The following is a 22,352-nucleotide window of genomic DNA, read 5'->3' on the forward strand; positions in this document are numbered from 1 at the left end:
AGTTCCTTCTTAGAAATGTTGAATGTCCAGCAGAGAATATATTTATGCAGACAATGAATTACAATAACATGCTGACAGTTTAGAAAAAGGCTCTTTCTCCTACATAAAGCCAAAATGGTAGAAAGGCAGGGTCACTCTGCATGCTGCCTCTGTTTGGGCCAATTTTGTGTATTTGTAGGGCTGAATGTACTCAGATGACAAAAGCATCAAACTGCCAAGAGTTGGAGCAGTCCCTCTGATCAGACATGAAGGGATGGAAATTTTGTGTTATTCTTAATATAAAACCCTTTTACATCTTCCTTTCAAACACATGCACCAACAGGGGACGTGCAGCTCCTTTATTATTTTCTCTTTGCTGTCTGTCTCTCTTGTGGGAACTTCAATTCTCAGTTTGACTGATTCTTCAGTAATTAATAGTTTGAAGTTCTTTTATACATCTCAGCAGCCAGCATGACTCAGGAAACAAACAACTTGTCTGAATAGATTGTTTAGGCAAAGCAGTTCTATCAATCACCCATAAAAACATATCCTGTTTTTCCTAACCATAGTTCTCATTTGGACTTCTGAACATGCTTACAGGATAAGAATGGAGGATGGATGAGCAGCTAAGGGGCAGCACAGAGGCCAGATAGGTCAGGCTGGATTCCTCCCTCCATCTCTCCAGTGGTAGAATTAATCTACTTGACTTAGACACAGGACTTCACAGCCAAAAAGGCATTAAAAGGTGTGTATGTGACTTGCAAAGATGGGGAAACAGACAGAGGGAAGGGATGTAATTAGATATGTATTTTTAATTTAATTCAACTGAAACTATAGATTCTTACTGCAAAAAGCCAAGACCCACATTTTCAAGGATCTAAGGCATGCAGCTTTCACTGATGTATGCAAGACCACCAAGAACAGTGAAACTGCTGCAAGGCTGGGCTGTTACCTCTGGCCTTTCCCATCCAGCAGTACTACCAAAAGCTGCAGGAAAGGGTTTGCAAAAATATTGGCTGTTGTTACAGGCAGACTGAAAAGAGCATTACTGCTGTGATCACTTGCTGAATTTACCTGAAGAATTACTTCCAGCATTAAAAGGCTGCTGAATAATTTTGCCTCAGTTTCGTGATGTATGATGATACATCTTTGCAAGACGGCTGTGCCGTGAAACAGTTCCAAACGGGTTGGTGTCTGAGTTAGGATCAAGGAAAATCCAATTGAATCCCATGTTCCACAGTCTCCAACGTGAGAAAAAGGACCATGGATCTGCTGAAGCAATGACTGGATTGTGTCTGAGTCCTTCCCCTGCCTATGGCACTGCTACCCACCCACAAAATAGCAGTGAGTGTGAGTGTGAGTGTGAGTGTGAGTGTGAGTGTGAGTGTGAGTTTGCGGGCCCCAAGCTGGGCACTCCCTGGGGGCTCCCCTGGCAGGGGAGACCCTCCTGGAGCAGTTCTGTGCCAGGAATGAGAGATGTATTGGACTTTTTCGGTCTTCAGCTTCTGTTTATTGTTATCTTATCAAAACTTCAGCACATTGTCTGCACCAGACACTGCATACAGGAAAAACAGCACAAAAATGGCTCACAATCCCATGTTACAAGGCTTTTTAAGTCTAATCAAAAACTAAGCTACCCAATTAAGAAGTGACACCTAAATTATTTTCCTTTCTAACCCAATAACTGACCCCTAAAGACCTGCAATGCAGATTTTTCTACCCAATTACAAGACACCACCTAAATCCAAGAAGAAAGAGGAAGAAAAAGAAAGAAGAAGGGAACTCAAGACAACACCCTATATTCTCCATCTTGAACTCATCTGCAACATACAAAAAATCCTAAAACCTAAATTTCTCACCCATGTGACATACTACACTACTCTCTACAATCTCTACAATCTGTTTCACACTTGTGGTTTCTAGTTTACCTCGAGGCTTTGGAAGTTTTCTCCATGAATGAGGGTCAAAGTCAGTGCTCCCCTGGGGGTCAGGACACCCCAGAGCAGACAGAGAAATATTCCTGGTGCCCTGGGATTCCACAAGAGAGAATAGTTGTTTTCCTGGTAGTGCTCATAAAACAAATTAGTAAGAACCTCCAGAAGTACCTGGAGGAACTATTACAGAATTCAGCTGGGATATGTGCTAAGATTTGAATTGATCTGTCTCTGTGAAAAAGCTGGAAAAAAATAAATAGATTTACTCACTCCCAGAGACTGAAGTGAACTGACACGACCTGTGGATCTAAACAGCTCTGTCCCCGTGAAATTAATGCTGATGCTCTCCCTCCTTCCTGGCAACAATAACATTTGTGATTACTTTTACAAAAGTACAAAACAGAAATAATTTTGGCAAGCCAGTTATTCTTCTGCATACTGCTTCTCATCAGCAATCTTTAATATGCTTTTTTGACTGATTGCTCACTAAGATTCAGACTGGAGTTTTGTAAGTCTGCCTTGTGGTCTGTTCTCATTTGCTTTTATTTGCCATTTTATTACAACAAGTTGGGTGCTTGAATTACAATTCTGAAGCTTAAGATGGTTATCTTTGATTATTTTTAATCTAGCTGTTCATATGTTGTGCCCACTTCCTAACATTTCTATAGAAACACTATCAATTTAATGTAAAATTATGTATAGTAATCAACTGAATAATGTTAGCTTGCTACTTGCATATCATTTTCATGGTAACTGGTCGGCAAATTAAGAGCAAATCCAGTGAGATTCCTATAAGGATTTATGTTTCTTAGAAATGCACATTGCCAAGAACATTCCCAGGTGAGGTGGAAGTGAATGACTGCATTTAAAAAATCTTTGTTCTGGCCAAAAAAAAAAAAAAAAAAAAAAATTCAGTCCCTGATATAATTCTTCCTAGACTTCATATAAATATTTTAACATCTCTTTGTTTGCTTACTGCTGCTTGAGCCTGTACATTGTGTTCTGGGTGTATTTTCAATTTCTCCTATCATGGAGGAGAGACTTAAAAACAGAAAAAAGGGTGATATTACTATTATAAATATACAGGAAATAATACTTCCTAAATAACATCAACCAGAAACTAGGACCAACACCATAAGCTTCAACATCAGAAGACTTAACAAATTCTTGATATCTCAAACCATGCAATTTACCCTCACTAGAAAAAAAGTGATGCTTAGAGAGAAATAACTGCTCATCAACTAATAGATGTCACTGCAGCCCACTAAAAACCCAGAAAAAAAGAAACCACAAGGCAGGATAAATATCTAGCTTTTTTCCTACATTGTCACTGTGGCATTAGGAGCCAGTCAACTGAGGAAAACATGCTTTACTACATATATTCTGAATTTTACATTTCAAACACTTTTTTTATATGCTCCAAGAACATGTGGGGTAAAGTAACTATGAACAGCAGCAATATCTTTATATCAAATAGGATCAAATTTCATAATTTCAACATTCCTTTGTTTTCTTTCTCCTTTTCTGGTGTATCAAAGCAAGGAAACTTTTTGTGCTGCATTGTTTTAATAGAAGGGAATTTCTAAGCCTGGATCTAAACCTCAGTCAATTGTTAATCAGTGAATGCTTTTATGTGACCCTTCAAATTTCTGCTGTTGGATGGAGAGAGAGAGACATATATCATGAAAGCAGGTCCCTGCAGGTACAAAATTTGAAACTTTGGTGACAGCCTTAAAAACCAAACCCATTTTTCAACCATGAGAGTGAAAATAATTTTTTACTCAAAGGCTGTTTTCCACATGGTCATTATGAGTACCTCTATGGGTGCTCCACAGTGTTACTGTATGTTTAGGCCATTTTCTATATTTAGGTGCACTTAGTGCATTTCATGCATTTATGCCATCTGAATACTAATGAGGGGAGATAATTTTTCTTCCATCCTCCTCATCTGAAAAGTGAATCCACTGAAGTCATGCTGCTTTGTCCATAACTGTATAACGGTGAGACTTCACATGTGTCACAGTTCACCTCTAAGCACTTCAGAAAAAAGTTTCTTAATTATCTTATTCTGCTTCAGTCTGTGTCCCCAAGTGTTGCTGGACAGGATCTGAGCTTTTCAGTTGAAATAAAATCTGAGTCGTGCTCGTGGAGCACTTCCACTGCTGGTGGGCATTCAGTCTTCAGAGCCAGAGTAGAGCAAGTTCAAATTAACCATTCTGAAATGATTTTAATGGTTTTAAACTGTGCTTTGATCATGTCTTAGACAGATGCTTCACCCAGATAACCATGTCTCATACCTGCCCATAGTTCATTACTGTGTCAGTTTATCTATTCCCTTTCAGAGCCTGTTTTTACTTTTGACCTCCTTTAAGAAGCCAAACTGGGAAATTGCACTATTAACCAGTGTGTTCTCTTTGTTCTGAACCTATGACCTAGTAATTTAGCTGGGTTCTACCTGTGGCACAGACTGTGAGAAGGAATTAATCCTTTCCTCTTTTGTCATATCCACTCTCATTTTCATTCCAGATTGAAGTCCCTTTTAAAGTCTTTCCTTCTAAAGCAGTGTGATTGTTCTTTTGCCTTTCTCAGTTCTGTTTCAAGTTGTACTCTATTTCTGGGAGACATGGTGACCTGATCTACACACATTGATGTATTTTATATATATATATATTCCACATATTGATGTATTAGAGGCTGCATTATTGCAGAGAGAAAACCTCCCTTGGTGTTTATTTGCTACACTGGTAACTTTAACAGCATCGCAGCACTTTGACATCAGATTTCAAGTGAATACCAGGGAAAAAAACCTCAAAGACTGAAATAAGAAAGAGGCAGAGGCAGAAGCACAAGAGGGTTGTCTGCACAACCTGATGATTAAAAGATCTAGGAAAAGCCAGAGAAGAGTTGGAAGTGGTGAATTTGTAGTCTGAGGATCATCTCAATTTGCATGCTAACTAATTGCCAAAGTTGCAAGTGATTTAATTAATTTATCTATTTAAAAAAAAAAAAATCTGGTGAACAAGCTTTCTATGCCACATAAATAACTTAATTAGAGAAAGTCTCAGCACTGAAACACCAAAGTATGTATTAGAGACAAGCAGTGAACCTGACATTCAACCTTACTGAAATGCTTTACAAGATGCTGCAGCAGCAAAAATGTGGAACTGACTGGAGGAGAGAAAATATCTTTTCCAAACTCATGTATTTTCATTAAGTGCATGATTATGGCCTTTTATAGTAAACAGGATCTTGGTCAACACGTTCAAGACACATCAATTAAAAATATTTTCTCAGGAACATTTTCAAATCCTAACTTCTTATGAAAAGGATGCTTATAATTCAGCTATTTCACAAGTTCAAAATGCATTTCTGTGCTTTCTCCTGCTTTGTCACAAGTAACTCACCCTTCTTTTTCTGCAATGGAGATGAGTGTATTTTTAAGCATTATCAAGACCACCCTGAAGATGCTTCAGAAGTTACTACTTGACACTGACTATAAGCAAATGTTTATGTGCATCTTTTAAAGCCACACATTAAGATTAAAACTGCAGCCATTACAGCTCTAATTCTGAAGTGTCATTTCACAGCTAAAAACAATAACCTTTCACCTAAACTTTCTGAGGGATTATGTACTGAATATTCCCCAGATTCTGCAAACTTTCAAAACTCCAAGTCGACCTTTTTTCAAATTCTTATATTCATTTACAGTTCTTATGTATGAAAAGCTGTACATGGATGACAATGTCATAAAAGGGATAACAACAAAAGCAAGGACAATAGTTAAAGATGAACCTGTGCTTGGAGATCATCTACTATGTCCAGTTCTGGTTCCTACAATTCAAAAAAGACATGAACAGACTGGATAGGGTCCAAAGGAGAGCCACAGAGATGTTCAAAGGGCTGGAGAACCTGCCCTGTGAAAGAAGGTGGAAAGAGATGGTTCTTTTCACCCTGAAGAAGAGACAACTCAGTTTTTGGAGGGAGACTCATCATACTATTTGAATAGTTAAAGGGAAGCTACAAAGAGGATGGGAGTGTCTTCACAAAGGCATCCCAAGGAGAGGAGGTCAGCAGGTACAAGTTGCACAAGAAGAGGTTTCATCTCCATGTAACAAACACATTTTTACAGTGAGAATGATCACGCTCTGTAACAGCCTCTGCAGCGTGTGGTGGAGTCCCAGCACTGAAGGCTTTCAAGCTGTGATGAGGCCAGGGGCTGCGGAATTGCATCAAGGCTCCCTTGTTGGACCAGGTGACCCTTCAAGGTCACCGGCCAGGGCTTGCTGTGTGACTAGAGAAGGACCAGGAGCTGGTGTGTCCCTGCTCGTGTTTAATGTGGTCATCAGGTCACTGGAGAGCTCAGAGATCCAAAACAGAGCCACCCAGGGCCAGCCAAGGCTCCCGGTACTGAGATGTGTGGCACTTAAAAAAGTCTGCTGCTTTCCCAGAGGGTTCTCTGGGAGGACAGAGGAATAGACAATAGCACTATAAAGATACATTTTCTCTTCAAGACTGGCTGAAATTCTTCTGTCGTTTTTCTATGTGGAAACAAAGTTTGTGAGAGAGCTCATGAAACCTGCTTTCTCCAGCTGTGTGCAGGGTTAGCTCAGCACTTACTCTCCTGCCCCTCCTTCTATTCCCATGCTGCAGCTCTGGGTAGAAGCCTGCTCTCCCTGCTCTAGCAAACCAGGACCCACAGTAAGATGATGCATTTGTGTGTAAGCATCTGGAATCTGTCAGGTCACAGCTCAGTCCCAAATGCCCTCAGGCTTCTCTCAACTCTCAACTCTCTAGCTGCTTTCTTGTGCTGAATAATCAAACACCAGCTGAAAATCCCAAACTTTCATGAATCTTCACACATAGAAATACTACAGCTGATTGGGGTAGGGTGTGAGAAATTGGTAAGTGGGCAGCAAAACTTCAGAGACACAGAAATCTGATTGCCTCCAATACAGGGAAATGGAACTGAAATCTCCCTCCTGCAGCTCAGCTTTTTATAATTTTAGACACACTAAAATGAAATTGAGTGATCTATTTTTGTGTAGCTGTCTTACAGAGGATACAGCTACATCTTTTTTTCATGCTGGCCAGTTAGGGAAGCAGGGATGCATTGTTATGGTATATGTAAATGGTTATTGCAATGCTATGTCAGGTGACCCAACACACCACATCTATTATTATGTTTAGCAGCACACTTTGGTTTAGCTGCACATCTTGCTCTTCCCACCTTGAAAGCAATTTCATGTAATGCACTGTTGGGTTCTCCTTCTGAAAGAGTCTTTTTGAAAGGACTGCTGTGGCACAAGAAACAGTCTAATTCCATACTCTGCCACTGGGATTTGATAAGGAATGGCAGCAAATGTGCTTTCCTCTCTGGTCCAGGTAGCTGGTAAGATTATAGACTTCTATTACAGTATAAAGGAATAAAAGTCTATTTCAGATAACAAAAGAAGCAGAAATGTGAATTGAAGAAAAGTATCTGCATTTACCTTGTTGTAAACCCAAAAACTTGTAAGGTTTTTCTTACTTTCTGCTACTTTTGGATTTTAGAAACCTGAAAACAAGCATGCACACAGCTACATATACACACAGGCAGGCACACTGCTTAAAACTATGTCCTTGTTAATCTAGTTAATCTTACTCTTGAATTTTGCAAACATAGACATTCAAAAGCACATGACTGTCAGTAACAGGTCTGTTCTTATGTGCTACTATTTTTTCTGCTTGTAACAGCCTTTTGGAAAGGAAGACTGGTATTTTAGACTGCTTTTGTGGTGTCATTTTTCATCATTTCCCTATGAAGAACAATTTCAATCTTACTGTCAGAAACAAGTCAAGGGGAGATCATAGCCCTGTGCTCAGAGGAGTGGATGCTCTGAGAGGATGGATGATGGATTGGGGTGCTGCTGATGTTGGAGTGACCCACATCCTGCACACCCTGGAGCCCTGGCACGGAGGCTCATTGAGTTGGAGGCAGCTGCCACAGAGCTGCTTGTGAGAAGCAGGATAAAGCCCTGCAGTCTGTTACAGCCCATGCACAGCAAAGCACCTCTGCTGGCCTGTGCAATCTGCAGCCTGGACAGACATGGGCCTGCAGATGCAGAGGCTAAAGAAACCATAAGGAGCTCCCAGAGAGTCTCCTGTGAGACCAAGGGAGACCATCTCTCATCTTCAATGTTCTGTCTTCTTTAAAATGCTCTGAAAATTCTTCTACATACAGCAACATACTTGCACTCAACTGTGTCTCCAGCAAATTATTTGGTTCCTAATTTCTGAAGGAAAATTAACTTTTCCACAAGGATAATTTCCTCATTTCTGTTCTGAGGATTTTGTGGGAAATCATATCCTAGGCGCAGGAAAGGACTGAACTCAACTGCATCTCAGCTGAACATAAACTGGGGAAGCTATTCCTGCAGCTGTAGCTGCTAATACATGCTGCTCAGAGGTTCTGGTAAGGGCAGATGTATCTCCTGATGAATGGAGAGAGGGTAGGAAACAGGCAGCTCTGAGGGTCACCATGCTGCTCAATCCCTTTCTCATGGGGATTTGCATAATTATCCACCAGGCTCCAAATGCCCTGTGGGAGGAGGGAGTGGCAAGCCTGGCTTGCTGAACTCTCTCCTTGCCCTCCAGCCTGAGTGACCACCAGCTCAGACATAGCCACGGAGCTGAGTTGCTAAAAGGAAGGAGCTGTTGTGCCTCTGCCTTGAAAATGATCTCAGTACAGCACCCACATGTTTCCTTGTTAGTGTTTGGCTGCCATAAAGCCAGGGGATGGACCCCAGCTTGCAGCTTCATGGCATGGCAATATCTTGAGAAAAATCCTGTTCTGTTAATGCCTGAGCAGTGTATGTTGTTGTTGTTGTTACATATTATTATGTATTATTACATATTATTACATATTATTATAACCAGTTACAGTAAAATGATCTCCCCTCCAACTAATTTAAATTAGACAATTTAGAGAATGCTTAACACCTTATCACCAAAAAGAGACCTTAAATAAGAACTTTGGCATTAATTTATCTGCTTCTAAAAAATGGGAAATAAAATATGTTATCAGTTTATTTATTCTCCCCTATAGCAGAGTCTCAAACTACCAGCTCTCTCAAAAGGCTGCACAATGGTGGGCAAAATGGGAGCAAGAACAATTTGAAACTTCAGACACAGGGCAAGACAACCTCACTCCTAGCTGAGAAGAGCTGGATTTGGTGGTGGTGCTGATGCCTTCAGGGATCTTTGATCATTTCACTTCCCCTGTGTTTCATTTTTCACCATTTAAGAGGTTAGGATCTATATCTATCTTACCTTTATGCTTTTCCTACTCCAAGCAAGAAGTCAAGACTAGACCCTACCTGTAAGAAAAAATCTGGGGACAGATTTAAGAGTAACACCACCACCCCCACCCCCCACCCCCACCCCCCCCGCCCCATTAATTTAGTGATGTTGTTTCTTACAGAAAGGTTTGCACATTATTCTTCTTGTCTTTTAAAATTCAGAGCAATCCCAAGACTCTCTCCTCTATTAGCAGTGATAAATTCACAATATCCTCATTAGCGAGCTTTGGGAGAAACAAAGCAAATAAACCTTCAGAAGATAGAAGATGGAGAAGAAGGAAGAATACAGCAGAAGCTCCAGCCAAAAATCTAATAATAGCAATGATTCAACTCAGGCTAAAAATATCTTCATTTCTAGTGACAGGATCCAGATGTGTAACAAATGCCAGTTATGTCACTCAGCTCTGACCTAAGCAGATGCACTAAGAGTGCAAGCAAAGAAATGGCAATTAAGCAGAGTTATAAAACTGACTCATGGGTTCAGAAAGCAGCAGCATTTCAGTTCCCATCTAGAAAGCCATCTAGCTGGGCTCACCCTTAATAAAACAGGCCAGTGCTTTTTATATCCAAAAGCTTTAATAGCTCATGAGTGTCAGACATCCTTTGCCAGAAACTAATCTCTGCTTTGCAAAGTCCTTTCAGCTCTCCATGTCAGCTCTGAGCTCCTGCATTCACTGCAGGTTTCCTGATTTGCTTTTGGCAGAGAGCAGAGCTGCAGAGCTGACAGCATTTCTGGCTACTGTCCCAGCACTCTGCCACCCCACTCGAAGGAGCTCTGGGGAGGAGAGTTTGAGAGGGCAGAAGAGCAAGGGGAAATTTCTTTTCCTGGAAATAGCTTTGCTGACTTGCAGCCACCCCATACTGGTGGTGTTATTCACAGCACATTCATGGACCTGATGGATATAGGCCACAATTATGGTGGGTCCTAATTGCAGGCTTCACATCCCATTAGGAAAGATGAAAGCAGGGAAGGAATATAGCCTTGCTAAACTTACCCTTGGAAAGGCATTATAAGTGAAATCAAAATGCTTCAGCTTCATAACACTGCTGTAGATCCCCTCACCTGAGCTGTGTGCCCTGGCCAGACCTAACACAACCATTTCAATAGAGCTTTGCTTTAGCCACTGTGCCATGATGCTGGGACAGAAAATTTGAAAGAGCAGCTGACTGGGACTATAGTGAAATAGAGAGAGCCCAGTGACATGGAAGAGCTCTGGCTGATCCTTCCTCCCCATTCTCCTAGGGAAAAAGCATGAGCTTTTTCTGTGAATTTATGTTCTGTCTCTGAACACATAAGGCTGAGAATAAACAGGGAGGAAAAGGCTGACCTTTTCCAGTGCAGATCTTGGAAATAGAGGACTTTTTTTCTGACTTCCCTTAATTCTTGGAGAAAAATGTCTGGGGCTGGAGGATGATCAAAGGAGAAAGGGAACACAGAGCTTCTTTTCTACAAGTCACATTGTGAGGTGGCCTCTGGTACCCTAATCCAGAAACCAGATTCAGCTGAATTACATGATGACAACTTCAGCTGTGGCGCCCAAACTCCTTTGCATGAACACATTTTGGAGACCTGACAGCCTGCAAATTTTAGGGAGAAAAATATGGACAAAAGAGATATTAAGCCACTTTGGAAATACTTAAACACCATTTCTTGGTCCTTTTGGTGACTTTTCTTGTTCTTGTGTAAGCCCCTTTTTGGGGCTTACAGCATCCTGGGGTAAAGGGGGGCCCTTGTGCTTATGGAAGAAAGGCCTAGAAAGGTGAATGGGGAGAAAGCAGGGTGCTCAGTGAAGTTCAGTACCTCGCAGACTAAGGGTGATGAGCACATCAGTTATCAGGGAGGCAGGGCTGTCACAGATGTGTCCATGAATTCAGCTCATTCATGTTGCTGTTCAAGTCATACTAAATTGTCAGTCTGTGTGCAAAATGATTGCAATAAAAGCTTGGGATAGCCAACAAAATCAACCTGTGTTACCAGGGCACATCACTTGTTGCTTGTTGGACAAGTTAGCTCTTAGCTGGGTGCTGTAAATGCTAGATGTATCCCACCGTAACAGAACCTTCCCTGAACAAGGGACTTCTTTGAAGCAGGTCGTGCTCATCCAGAGTACAAGATAGAAACATCATTTTTCAATTTGCTCCAGGGGTGAAGAAAACCAAAGCTACCAGAAGAGAAGCCCTAGGCAGCACACTCCTGCTGCCCCATGTTCTTGTTCTTGCAGAATGCTGATGAGTCAAACCAAGCACGTAACCAAGGAGCTCTCACAGACAACTTTATTGGCGAGGTGAGACTGACTGATTTCTCTCTTCTCTACCTCTCTGAAACTTACTGGCATTTACTAAATTTCAGGCTCCTTATCTTTGTCAAAGCTGATGAAAAAGCTGGATTTTAGAAGCATTTGGAGGAAATAACTCACTGACGAACAGACAAATGCAGTTCCACAAACTTTGCCATATTTGACATAAGGCTTAAAAAATCTTGTCTCCTAACTTACTTGTTATTACCAAGGTCACTCCAAAACAAGACCAAAAAATAAAGATAAAGCAAAAGAGTTTGAGGAAATTGTTAGGTGTATCCCTCTGTATTTCAATTGACCAAAATCTGTCCAGTTTACAAGAAAGTGTATTTATTAGGACTTTAGGCTGCCCTCCCAGGAGCAGACAAAGCATGGTTCTGTCTGCTGTTGAAAATTATAAGTAACATTGAAAAATGCATCAATTCTCCATAGAGATTGTGAAAATTTAGCTGCCCTAAGCAGTAGCAGCCAAACATGCATTTTGATAATGGTGATTCTTTCATACAAGGACTATATCAAAGCTCTTCATAGGCCTTTTGATCTCATGATAAATCATCTTCCTATTTACAGACATTTGAGTGTTTATTTATGAAGTTAATTGTGAGACACAACAGTCATGAATTAAACATACTTTCAATGTACCTAAACAATGTCCCTGGTGAAAGAAGTAAGAGTGCTAGAAAGCACCTGTTTCCTCATCAAATTAAACCTGAATTTATTTCTGTGTCACAAGGGCTGCATTTAATTGTTCAGTCCTTTAAAATACATAAACAAGTAGTGTAAATACCTTCCAAAGTGAGTAAGCCAATATCAAGCAATTTGACACCCTGCTAAAACCTCCAGTATTATACAAATTCCTCTGTTTAGCTTCTCCCCAATCCCTATTGAAAACTTTGTGGTATATATAGGCCCTCCAGAAGGAAAATAATTGTCAGAGTCAAGGAAACGTGGAAATTGGTCCCGTGCTTTCTCCATTTTTGAAGCTGCAGTATGTTAGAAGGTGAATTGTCACAAAGATCAGCACTTAGTAAGTTGGCCTCCTTCATTGTTACTAAATGGCATCTGTAAAGTTTGGTCACTGTTTCCCTACAGAGCACTGGATGTTACAGCACTAATGAAAATGAAAATTTAATATTAGCTGTGTGGCTGTATTGAAGACCCTGTTCCATCCCAAGGAATCCTCTATTCCATCCACTGTAGCTGTGTGAAATGCTCCTATGGCATATGCTCATGTCCTGGAACACTCTGACAACTGCTTTGGCAAGCAGAGGGATCAGCCCATTTTTCTCCAGGAAAAAGGCAAGAATAGTGGTAGAAAACAGCACTGGAATGAAATGAGAGAGAATGCCTCACTGACTATACTTGTGGTCAGCACTGAAACATTTCCAGTTGCCCAGCTCTCCCTAGGCCAACCAGCACAGTGTTATGCCAGCCCCTAAGACTGCAAAACCTAAAGGGTGTTAAAGCTGCCATCCAGATTTTCAGGCCCAAATCTCTCTGCCTGCCTTTTAAAAGCTCAGCATGGAGGAAATGCTTTGCTGCCTATCAGGCTGAAATTTAGAGGAGACAGGCAGTGCTGTGTTCAGCCCAGGAGCCTTAGCTCTGTGATGGCCTGTGATCCAGCTCTCTGCCTGTGAGTGAAAACGTCAAAAAAACCCTTTCACCAGGCTAAAACTGAAGAAGGTAATTTTACAGAAAAGCAATTTATACATACATATATATGTATCTATACATATAAATATATACAATCCCAAGTAGACAGGAATGTAGGCCAATAGTATTAATAATTACTGACTAAGGTCTTTGACACTGTATCATGGGGGAAGAGGTGGAAGCTCAGTTCAGTCCATTAATCCACCCAGACAGAGTACTCATGGCTGCAATATTGAATTAGCTTTTTTTGTGACCTAGATAAACTGGGGAAGAAACATTTCAGGCCAGGAAAATTACTGTTAGGATTTAGTGCTGCCAGATCATCCAAGAACTACCTCATTTTCAACTTAATAAGAAGATTCTGCACTCATTTAATATGTTTCACATTTTTGGTTTCAAAATATTTTGCAAAGTCAGTAACTGCTGGGATAACTTTGGCTCAGGGGACATTTCACTCATGACTGAAATCACGTGGTGTGTTGCATAGAGACATAAAAGCTGGATACCATAAGCTGTGTTCTCTCTCTTCCTACCCAGAAGCACAGAGGGGTACTACATTGGTGGGATGGAGCCACTCAAGCTAGATGCCAACCACAACACATTCTCATGGTGAGCACACACAATTTTTAATGCTTTTTTCATTAGGCATTTAGGTAGGACATACAGCAAACAAGGAACTACCAGGTCAGCTTCACCTCATTCAGTACTTGAAGCCTGGTCCTTCATCTCTGAGAAAAGCCATCTCTGGAGAATCCAGAAGTTGAAAACTGACCTAAGGGTTTTCATGAATGATTTGCCCTGAAAAATGGTTTCCTTCTATGTCTTTTAGGTGTTGATTAACATATGACCTGAAACTATAAACAAGAAATCTATTGCACAACAGCTTTCACTCTGTCTATTCTGGTTGCAGGTACTGCTGTTATCAAAACAACTGTCTAATCTTTTCCTAGCTCCTGTTCAGTCATTTAAAATAATCAAGCCCCGTGCCTTGGGAGATCTGGTCTATTCCTCTGCAGAAAACTTCACTGCAGAGACAAGTAAAATTTGGATTTCTACATATTCCCCCAGCATGTGCTGTAAAAATTGCTTTATTATGAGTGGAAAAAAAGTCCAATCTATAGAAATTTTGATAAAGCATTTCTATTCATAGAATAAAGGATTTCAGTCTTTAGGCTATATACTTTAAATCTATTCCTAAATGTTTGGGTGTCCCCCAAGTCTGATTGCTTTGGCATCTGTATTACATGTAGACTTAGAGCATTGCAGAATGTGCTGGACTTCCTACAGCTGCGCAGTTCTTTGCTGTTCATTTCATGTCAACCTTCTGCTCAGACCTCACTTTTCTCCCACATGCAGCCTGGTTGGAACCAGAACTGACAGAATCAATATCTGTGGTAAAAAAACAGAGACATCAATAAAAGAGTAAAAAATGCAGAGATTTTGAAGGCAGCCCAGAGTTGGTGTGTAACTTTCCACAGCATTCCTCAAAAAATGTATCTACCAAAACATCCAAGCATATTTTGTTCCTGGCTGTTTTGTCTGTGCAAGGAAAAGTGACCAAGTGGCTTTAGAATAATAGCTCTATAAATCTTTCTGAGGTATATACCTGACTTAAGCAGAAAGTAAATGTCCATGTATCAACTGAAAGATTAAATTCCATCTGCTCTAGAAGTAATGCTAAACCCACAGCTCATAATGGGAGGCTGCCTGAGGCTCCTCTGTCCTCCATCCCTTTCAGGACAGACTCCCACTCTCCCTCAAGCTGGGTGGCTGTGACTGAGGAGGGTTATTCCTGGTGTGCTCCTTCAAGCTCCTTCTGCTACCCATGGTGAACCTTCCCCAAGGTACAGGAAGAGCTAAATCCATCAGGACATTACCATACAGCTGATGGATTCTCAAGCTGGAACATAAAAGCATGTGCCAAGAGAAGCATTTTAAGAAATGAATATGATTCTGCTATATTCTAAAGACAGAATTTGCTTGTAGGGCAGTGTACTGGGACTGCCTCTTGCACTGGTATCCAACCAGTGGATCTCTTCAGCTGTTCCCTGTATCACTGGGATTTTTCTTTACAGATAAAAGGTTCAGCCAACCTTTACAAACAGGAATGCTGTAGTTGGCTTCATTCATTTCCATATGAAAAACACAGGCATTTTCACAGCTGAATCAAGAGTTCTATCACCTGTCTATGACAGGGAGAAGGTTGTACCACATCTCTGCCACCCAGCACCATGAAGATCTACCACCAAGTTAGATGGGAAGAGGAATTGTTGAATGGAGGCCTCTTCTCATGGAAAAATATATTTGTCTGTGCCACCTCACATAGCTATTAAAGATTCCTAACAAACTTGACAGCCTCAGTGCAGGTTTAAGCAGTTAATTTCATCAGGTAGAGCTATGGTCAGTGCTGCACATCCCACTGCCCTGGGCACCACCCTGTGGTGCTGGCAATGGTCGTGTGTACACGACTTGTCCCAGCAATGTTACAGAAAGAAGACAGGTGGCACAAATAAGTTCAGTGAGTGTGGCTTTTGTAATATTCAAGGATGAATCACATCTTAGCAAGAAATGGGCAATAAAGTGTGTGCTTCAAAGCTACTGCCTTGAAGCTGCCTTTATCCCTGCACATAAAATAGGCAAGTACTGAATACTGGGGGGACCATACTTGTTTGGTCAAGCAGCATAAGAAAAATGTTCCCAGCTGAGCAAAAAGCAGAAAATAAAATTGCAGGCATCAGCCTCCAGGTTTTTCAAGATGTCTACTTCTGTTGTTGAATCAAGAGACAGAAGGGACCTTTTATTGTTTTGAAACTCATTTCTTGATCTTTCTGCTGTGTAACAGGAAAGGCAGAATAGTAGCATGATTGGATAGACCAAGCCAGAAAAATACATCAAACTAGAATACAAAAAGCCCTTGGCTAGCTAGAAACCTCAAGGGCTTATATGGGTAGGAGAGCTACAGTTTTCATACAGCAAATTCCAAAAGAAAATATATTCTTTCTAAGTGGGTGAAAAGCCCATCATGTATATGAGAACAGCATCTTATACTAAACCCATTAATAAAAATCATTAGTATGTTTAATGGGTTATCACTACTTTAATTTATGATGAATCCAGCAAGTACTGGGCTGTAGCGACCTGGGCCTGGATAAAATCCTGAAGCATGCCATGTGATTATTAAAGGCAATTTAAAACTCTTTTCTGACAGAGTGTCATGCTCCTTCTGAGTTTACCAGCAAATACTGACAAAAACCATAATTCTGTGATCTTATTCTTATTTTCAGTTGTTGAAGTTCAGTGCCATTAGAGTGAGATATTTATAGCAAAGTTAAACATACTGAAGTCTTGCTTACAGTGAGACTAGAAATGCAAACTTTCCCTAAAACTTATTCACAACACCTTTGCTCTTTACAATGTAGTTAGTGTCACATCCCATCCAGAAATTTAAAATGCTCCTGGTTTCATTCTTTTCTATGCAAGAATTTTGTATCACCTTCCTTACCCCTCCACTAACATTGGTTTATAACAATTCATATTCCTTTAAAACTCCTATTGATCCATGAAGAAAACAATGAACAAGACTTGGTTTAGGTTCAATAAATATTTCTCTTTTAATTTTTGCTACATCTTATAATTTTATCATAAAACTTAATATCTGGTGTTTTAATTAAAACTAGACCTTCTGAAATCACATGATTATATGAACACTTCTGCTTTAAAAAAAAAAATCTTCTCCCCCACAAATTTAACAAATTGAACAATGAAAACATTAATATGATGGGCTTTGGAACTTGATTTACAATTGAAATTTTGAGAAGAGGATCCTTTCCCTTGCTAGGCAAATAAACATTTGTATTAATAAAAAAAAACCCCAAAAATCTTATTTTCCTCAGAGGCATTTGGAAAAGAAATTACTTTTGTTGTCTCTGTAAACCACAACATTTTTTTACTTTGACCTTAATATTAGACTGCCCATCCTGTCCATAATATCTCAACCTCTGTTAACATAGGGAAATCTATAACAGAAACTTATTGGCATGCACAAGACTGTTTTCAACTCAGGGTGAAGTAAGATGTCTCAATACTCATTACAATAACACCCTGCTAGGTTTGAGTCTTAGTAGTTTATAAAACACTTATAAATCTTGAGAGGAAAGGTAATATACACTTCTTAAATATATTACTGCTTTGTTTACTTTCATATTCCTTGATGATCCTCTTTTACATCATCATTTCCTATTTGAGAAAGAAAATGCTTGAAAAGGCTGTTTAATGAGCATGTTGAGCTCACACATGGCAGATTCTGGTTGATTCACACCTCATTGCATTTCATGATAACAGCAGGTATGCACCTTTATGTACAGCTGTGTTGAAATACTGACTGTCCACCTACTGCTTTGAAGAACCAGCTTATAAAATTAACTGTAGAGGCAAAGCAGTAAAAAAAATTAATTCAGTAAAATTCCTGGATACCTCTCATGTGAAATGATCAACAAATGAGCCAAAGGAAATCAATCTACCAAGAAAATATTTCACATGGTCAAAGTAAGAACTGCAACTACAGTGCTAAATAAAGTCTAAGTCCATTTTGATTCACTGCCCTATACCCTAAATACTCTCAGGTTGTAAATAGAACAAGGGAGGGAAGAAAGGTCCAAGGTAATTTCTGTATCTTGGAACTCATGCCCATACCCTGGCACAAACAAAAGGTCACATTACCAAATCTCCTTCTATGTGTTACTGCTTGTGTCCTACAGCTGCTAAGAGCCTGAATGTGTGTTAATAATAGCCACACAATCCAACCACTCTCAGTGAGACACTGAGAGGAAAAGTGCTAAGTACCATACTACAAGACCCAGCAAGCTCAGAAGAAAAATGGGATCAGCCAGTCAAACTCAGACATGGTCCCCCCAGCTGGTATCAAGAGCAGTGGGCAGCATCAAACCGAAGAGCTTGTCTACACTAAGCTGGTGAAATGCCCGTAGAGGGTTTTCCATATCCTTTTTTTCTGAGGCCATGTTTTCCACTTGATTCCCTTTTGTATGGGCAGCCCACCCTCTGGGAATGTGACTGCAGTGGGAATTCCCAGGGCAAGAGATCTCCTGGAATACCAAAGAAAATGTATGATTCCTCAGGTCTTCATGCTGCAGAAGCCATGCTGATACAGCAGCATGCCCAGCTCACTCCACTGGCCTCCAGGCAAACAAATGACATAGTTCTGCTCCACAACTCAGCCACAGTTGCTGATTTGGGGCCTTTTGCTTGGTATTGGACAACTTCCCAGTGAGTGCAGCCACCAACAGGCAGGCAGAGCCACATGGTGTGCATCATTATTCTGGGTAGAGATAACAGACCAGGTCCATGAATTGGATTTCTCTTTCCTTTGCAGAGTAAAAGAAGAAATATCTCCTGGCCCTGCCTCCTGCTCCATCTCAGGCTCTCAGTGCAGCACTGACAGGGAAGAACAAGCACAGTGTGTGAAGATAAACCCTAAGAAGCCTTGCTATTCCATCTCTGATAATAGCCAGCAGGTGATGCAAGACAAAGGCCAGGCAACCAGAATGTAACAGTCTCCTGGAGAACTCCAGGGAAATGCTGCTCAGGGACTTTAGGAGCTGAGAGTAAGGCTTGTAATTCCCATTTCTCCCATCTTCAATGAAACACTTGTCCAGTCCCAGAGATAATCCTCTGCAGTGAGAGCCCCACCATTCAGCTTTGTGTTGCAAACAATAATCTCTTTTGTTTCTTTTGAAACCTCTATGTAGTTCTCCATGTTTGTGCTGTGAAGACAGCTCACCTTCTGTTTCTTTTTACCTCCTCTGTTTGACAGATGATTTTAGACTTTGGCCACAAAACCCAGAAGAGGCACAGATAATGAGGGGTGTGGCATGTGGCATTGACACCAGTGATGTCTATGCCCTAGTGTCCACAGGTACAACAAAATGTTTTTGAAAGCTTTGGGTAAGATGACATACTCATTCTGGCAGTGTTGCTGTGCTGAATGTGTTTCCTAAAGTCTTCCATACTGTCCCTTCCTTGGAAAATGAGGAAATATATCAAATATAACAACTGCCCTACAGCAGGGAAAGAATATGTTATTAAAGGAGCAGATGCTGGGTGATCACAGTGTGAGCCTCTGGCAATTTAAATAACCAACAGAAAGGTTGTACAAACAGGATGGAAACTGCCCAGCAAGAATTTCTGTTATCAATGAACAGTGTTTCACATGCTATTTGAACAGCCAAGAGAGATGTGCCATTGCTGGGGACGTGGGGATGAGCCATCTGCTGACCCCCAGCAGCCACCTGAGGGGCAGGCAAGAACCAGCAGAGGTGCTGGCAGTACCAGAAGGGCCTGCAGCACACAGTCCAGCCCAGCTGCTGGACTATGCCAGAATGGGCTGTGGCACCTCAGAGAAGCACAGTGCAGCTATGAGTCTTCTGATGTGCAATTGAGAGTATGATGGATATATGCCTTAAGGGTATTCAACCCAGCAGACAGATATGGGACACAACCTGTGGCTGCTCACCACACCACGTTGTAATTCCTGTCCCTCAACAATTCTTTCTCTCCAAGATCTCTAGAGGTTTGTGTAAAAAGTCTCTTGAGCCACGACAGGAATAGGGCAGCTCTGTGTGTGCACATCCAGACTGTGAGCAAACATCAGCTGGGTGAAAAGTTTAGGAGAGTTTTTCCAAAGGCAAATTGTCACAGCAGAGATAAAAGCCTTTACAAATGACAAAAAGCTGTAATCCTGGCCAAGTTACACCTCTTCAGCAAACCAAGTGTGTACTGGCTTGGCTGTTTTCAGAATCAAAGTGCGACACCCACCCAGGGTATTACAAAAACTTGTGTCCAAGAACTTTGCAACTCTATTTTCTACAAACTCTTGTTGTCTGGATGCCCAGTTATTGGTTGTTCACAAATCCTTCTCTGATGGCAGCAAGTTTCTTTGAGTTAGCCCATAGGAGGATGTGACACCATTTGGGGTTCTCTGAACAACCCACGAGCTGAATTTCCTGGCTAACAATTAATTAATTGGGGACACCATTGGAGGTAATTGCCTTCCACTGCCTATTAAGACAACACCTGATAAGATTTGCGGCCTCATTACACTGCTTTGTCTAATTTAGCTGCTCTGTTTTCCACATTAAACACTCTTAGAAAACATCTATGTTGTGTCATTGGTAGGCTAAACAATATCCAGGAGCTTCCAGGAGTAGTGTGGAAGGATGATAAAACACTGAACAACCCCAAACCACACAGCACTATCAAGGCACATGAGGGTAAGCACCACAGCCACTGCTGGACATCTGAGGATATTCATATAACAGATTTAACTGTCCCCAGAAGGGATTAGCCTGGAAGGGAAATGAACCCCCAAGCCATACTTTCATGATCAACAAATATGCAGCTTCCTTCTCATCTTGGGGATAAAATGTCATTTTTAGACAAAGAAAATAATTGAAAATCTTGGAAGATTGAAACTGTATGTCAAAAAAGTTCAATGACAGTGGAAAGTATTTTGGTTTGATGTCATATTGCATTTGCCAAAAATATTAGTTTAAATAATTAAAAGCCATATTGAGCCATAAATATAACAATTTTGGGTTAAAAATATCACTAGATCTTTTAAAATTGAAAAACCTGCCAAGGCCAATGTTTTTTCTGGGAAGAACTTCAGTTTTGATGAGTATTAATATTTTTAGCTGTTTATTTATTCAAATTCTAAATATATACAACTTCTGTAAATCCATAATGACCTTCACCAAAGAATTGTTCTTAGATTCTTCAGACATAAGAAAAAAGCACCTGTGAAAGATATCTGAAGCTATTTCAGAACAAAATCTGTTTTACTGTATTTGCAATATCTACTTTGAGATATTTAATGTGCACAAGTAGCACAGACATTTATCTTCATAATGTGGTTGCACATTTTGATCAATTGCATTTTATTCAATGCTTATAAAAAGTGAAATATAGTGCATTTTCTAAAAGTCCCAGCAGCCAGTATTTCTGTTTCTATCCAGTTTATGTCCACTTCATAAAGACTAATTAGTTTCCACTCAAGGATTAGGGGATGTAAGCTCGTTAGTTTATAGGTTTATATTTTTTTTAAGGCAGTGGTTTGCTCAGAGCTTCTGATCCCAACCACAGAGCAGCATGCTGATCCCTGGTTGGGATCAGAAGCTCTGAGCAAACCACTGCCTTAAAAAAAGCCAATATGACCACTGATATTTTTGTAGGCAGAGGTATAGGTTTCATTCTGGCTCATGGGGCATTCAGAAAGGATACATATTTCTCTCCAGCCCTTTCTTGAGTTCCACAGACATTTTGGGACTGCAAGGCAAGTGCGTAATGCTACAAATGTTCTATTGTTATTTCATGGCTAGAGCAGAGGCTAGGTATGGCATCTTAAGATGCATAACTGTATTGAGGCAGAGCTTCATTTGCATTTAAACCACATTTTCTTTACATACTTTGGCTATTTATTGCAAATCTATAGTAGCTGAAATATCAGCGTTCTTCCATTTCCACTGAACTTGCTGTCAAACTCCTGCAGGCAGTGCTGGGAATGTAGCTCAGAGAGTTTGGTTCTGAGTGCCACAGTTTTACTTTTGATGCAAGAACATGCTTCTGATCAGATATTTGACCAAAAAAACCAAACCAACCAAACAAACAAAAATACAAACAAATAACAAAACTGTTCACACAGCCAGCTAAATGAATGGACTCCACTATTAACTTCAGAGGTTAGCAAACAAAACTGGGGCTGTGTTTGGTTTCTGAAACTTAGGTATGAGGTAGACTAGCACAGCTCAATTTTTCCTTGTCTCAGAGACTGGCAAATCATCACTCACCTCCTCAGATGTGCTGTGAAGTTGAATTACTCAAGACAATTCTTTTAGTCCTAAGAAGCCCTAAGGTGTTGCTAATGATTATTCCCACAGTACTGCCAGTCACCATAAACCTCTTCTATGTCACAATCTTTGCAAGACAAGATTCCAGGTTTTTCTGAATTTAGAACTTAGAGTAACTTAGAGAACTTCAAGTAACTTATCTTACGTCCTTCATCAAATCAGTTAGATCCACATTGCAAGAGATATTTCAGCATGTTAGGATATAAATTACTCAAGTCAATATTGGAAGTG

General features: G+C 40.5%; 1 protein-coding gene across 3 annotated transcripts in view; it reads right to left on the bottom strand.

Moving 5' to 3' along the window:
• Window positions 1-22,352, bottom strand: part of TMEM65 (transmembrane protein 65) — a 100,313-nt gene continuing 77,961 nt past the window's right edge. For 2 of the 3 annotated variants that reach the window (XR_014953045.1, XM_085572531.1), the window contains one exon: window positions 1-22,352. This exon is cut by the window's right edge. The gene's annotated coding sequence lies outside the window, so the exon portion shown is untranslated. The other variant, XR_014953044.1, reaches the window with a different exon arrangement.

Source organism: Lonchura striata, chromosome 2, assembly GCF_050655825.1.
Source record: "Lonchura striata isolate lonStrDom1 chromosome 2, ASM5065582v1, whole genome shotgun sequence".
NCBI lineage: Eukaryota > Metazoa > Chordata > Aves > Passeriformes > Estrildidae > Lonchura > Lonchura striata.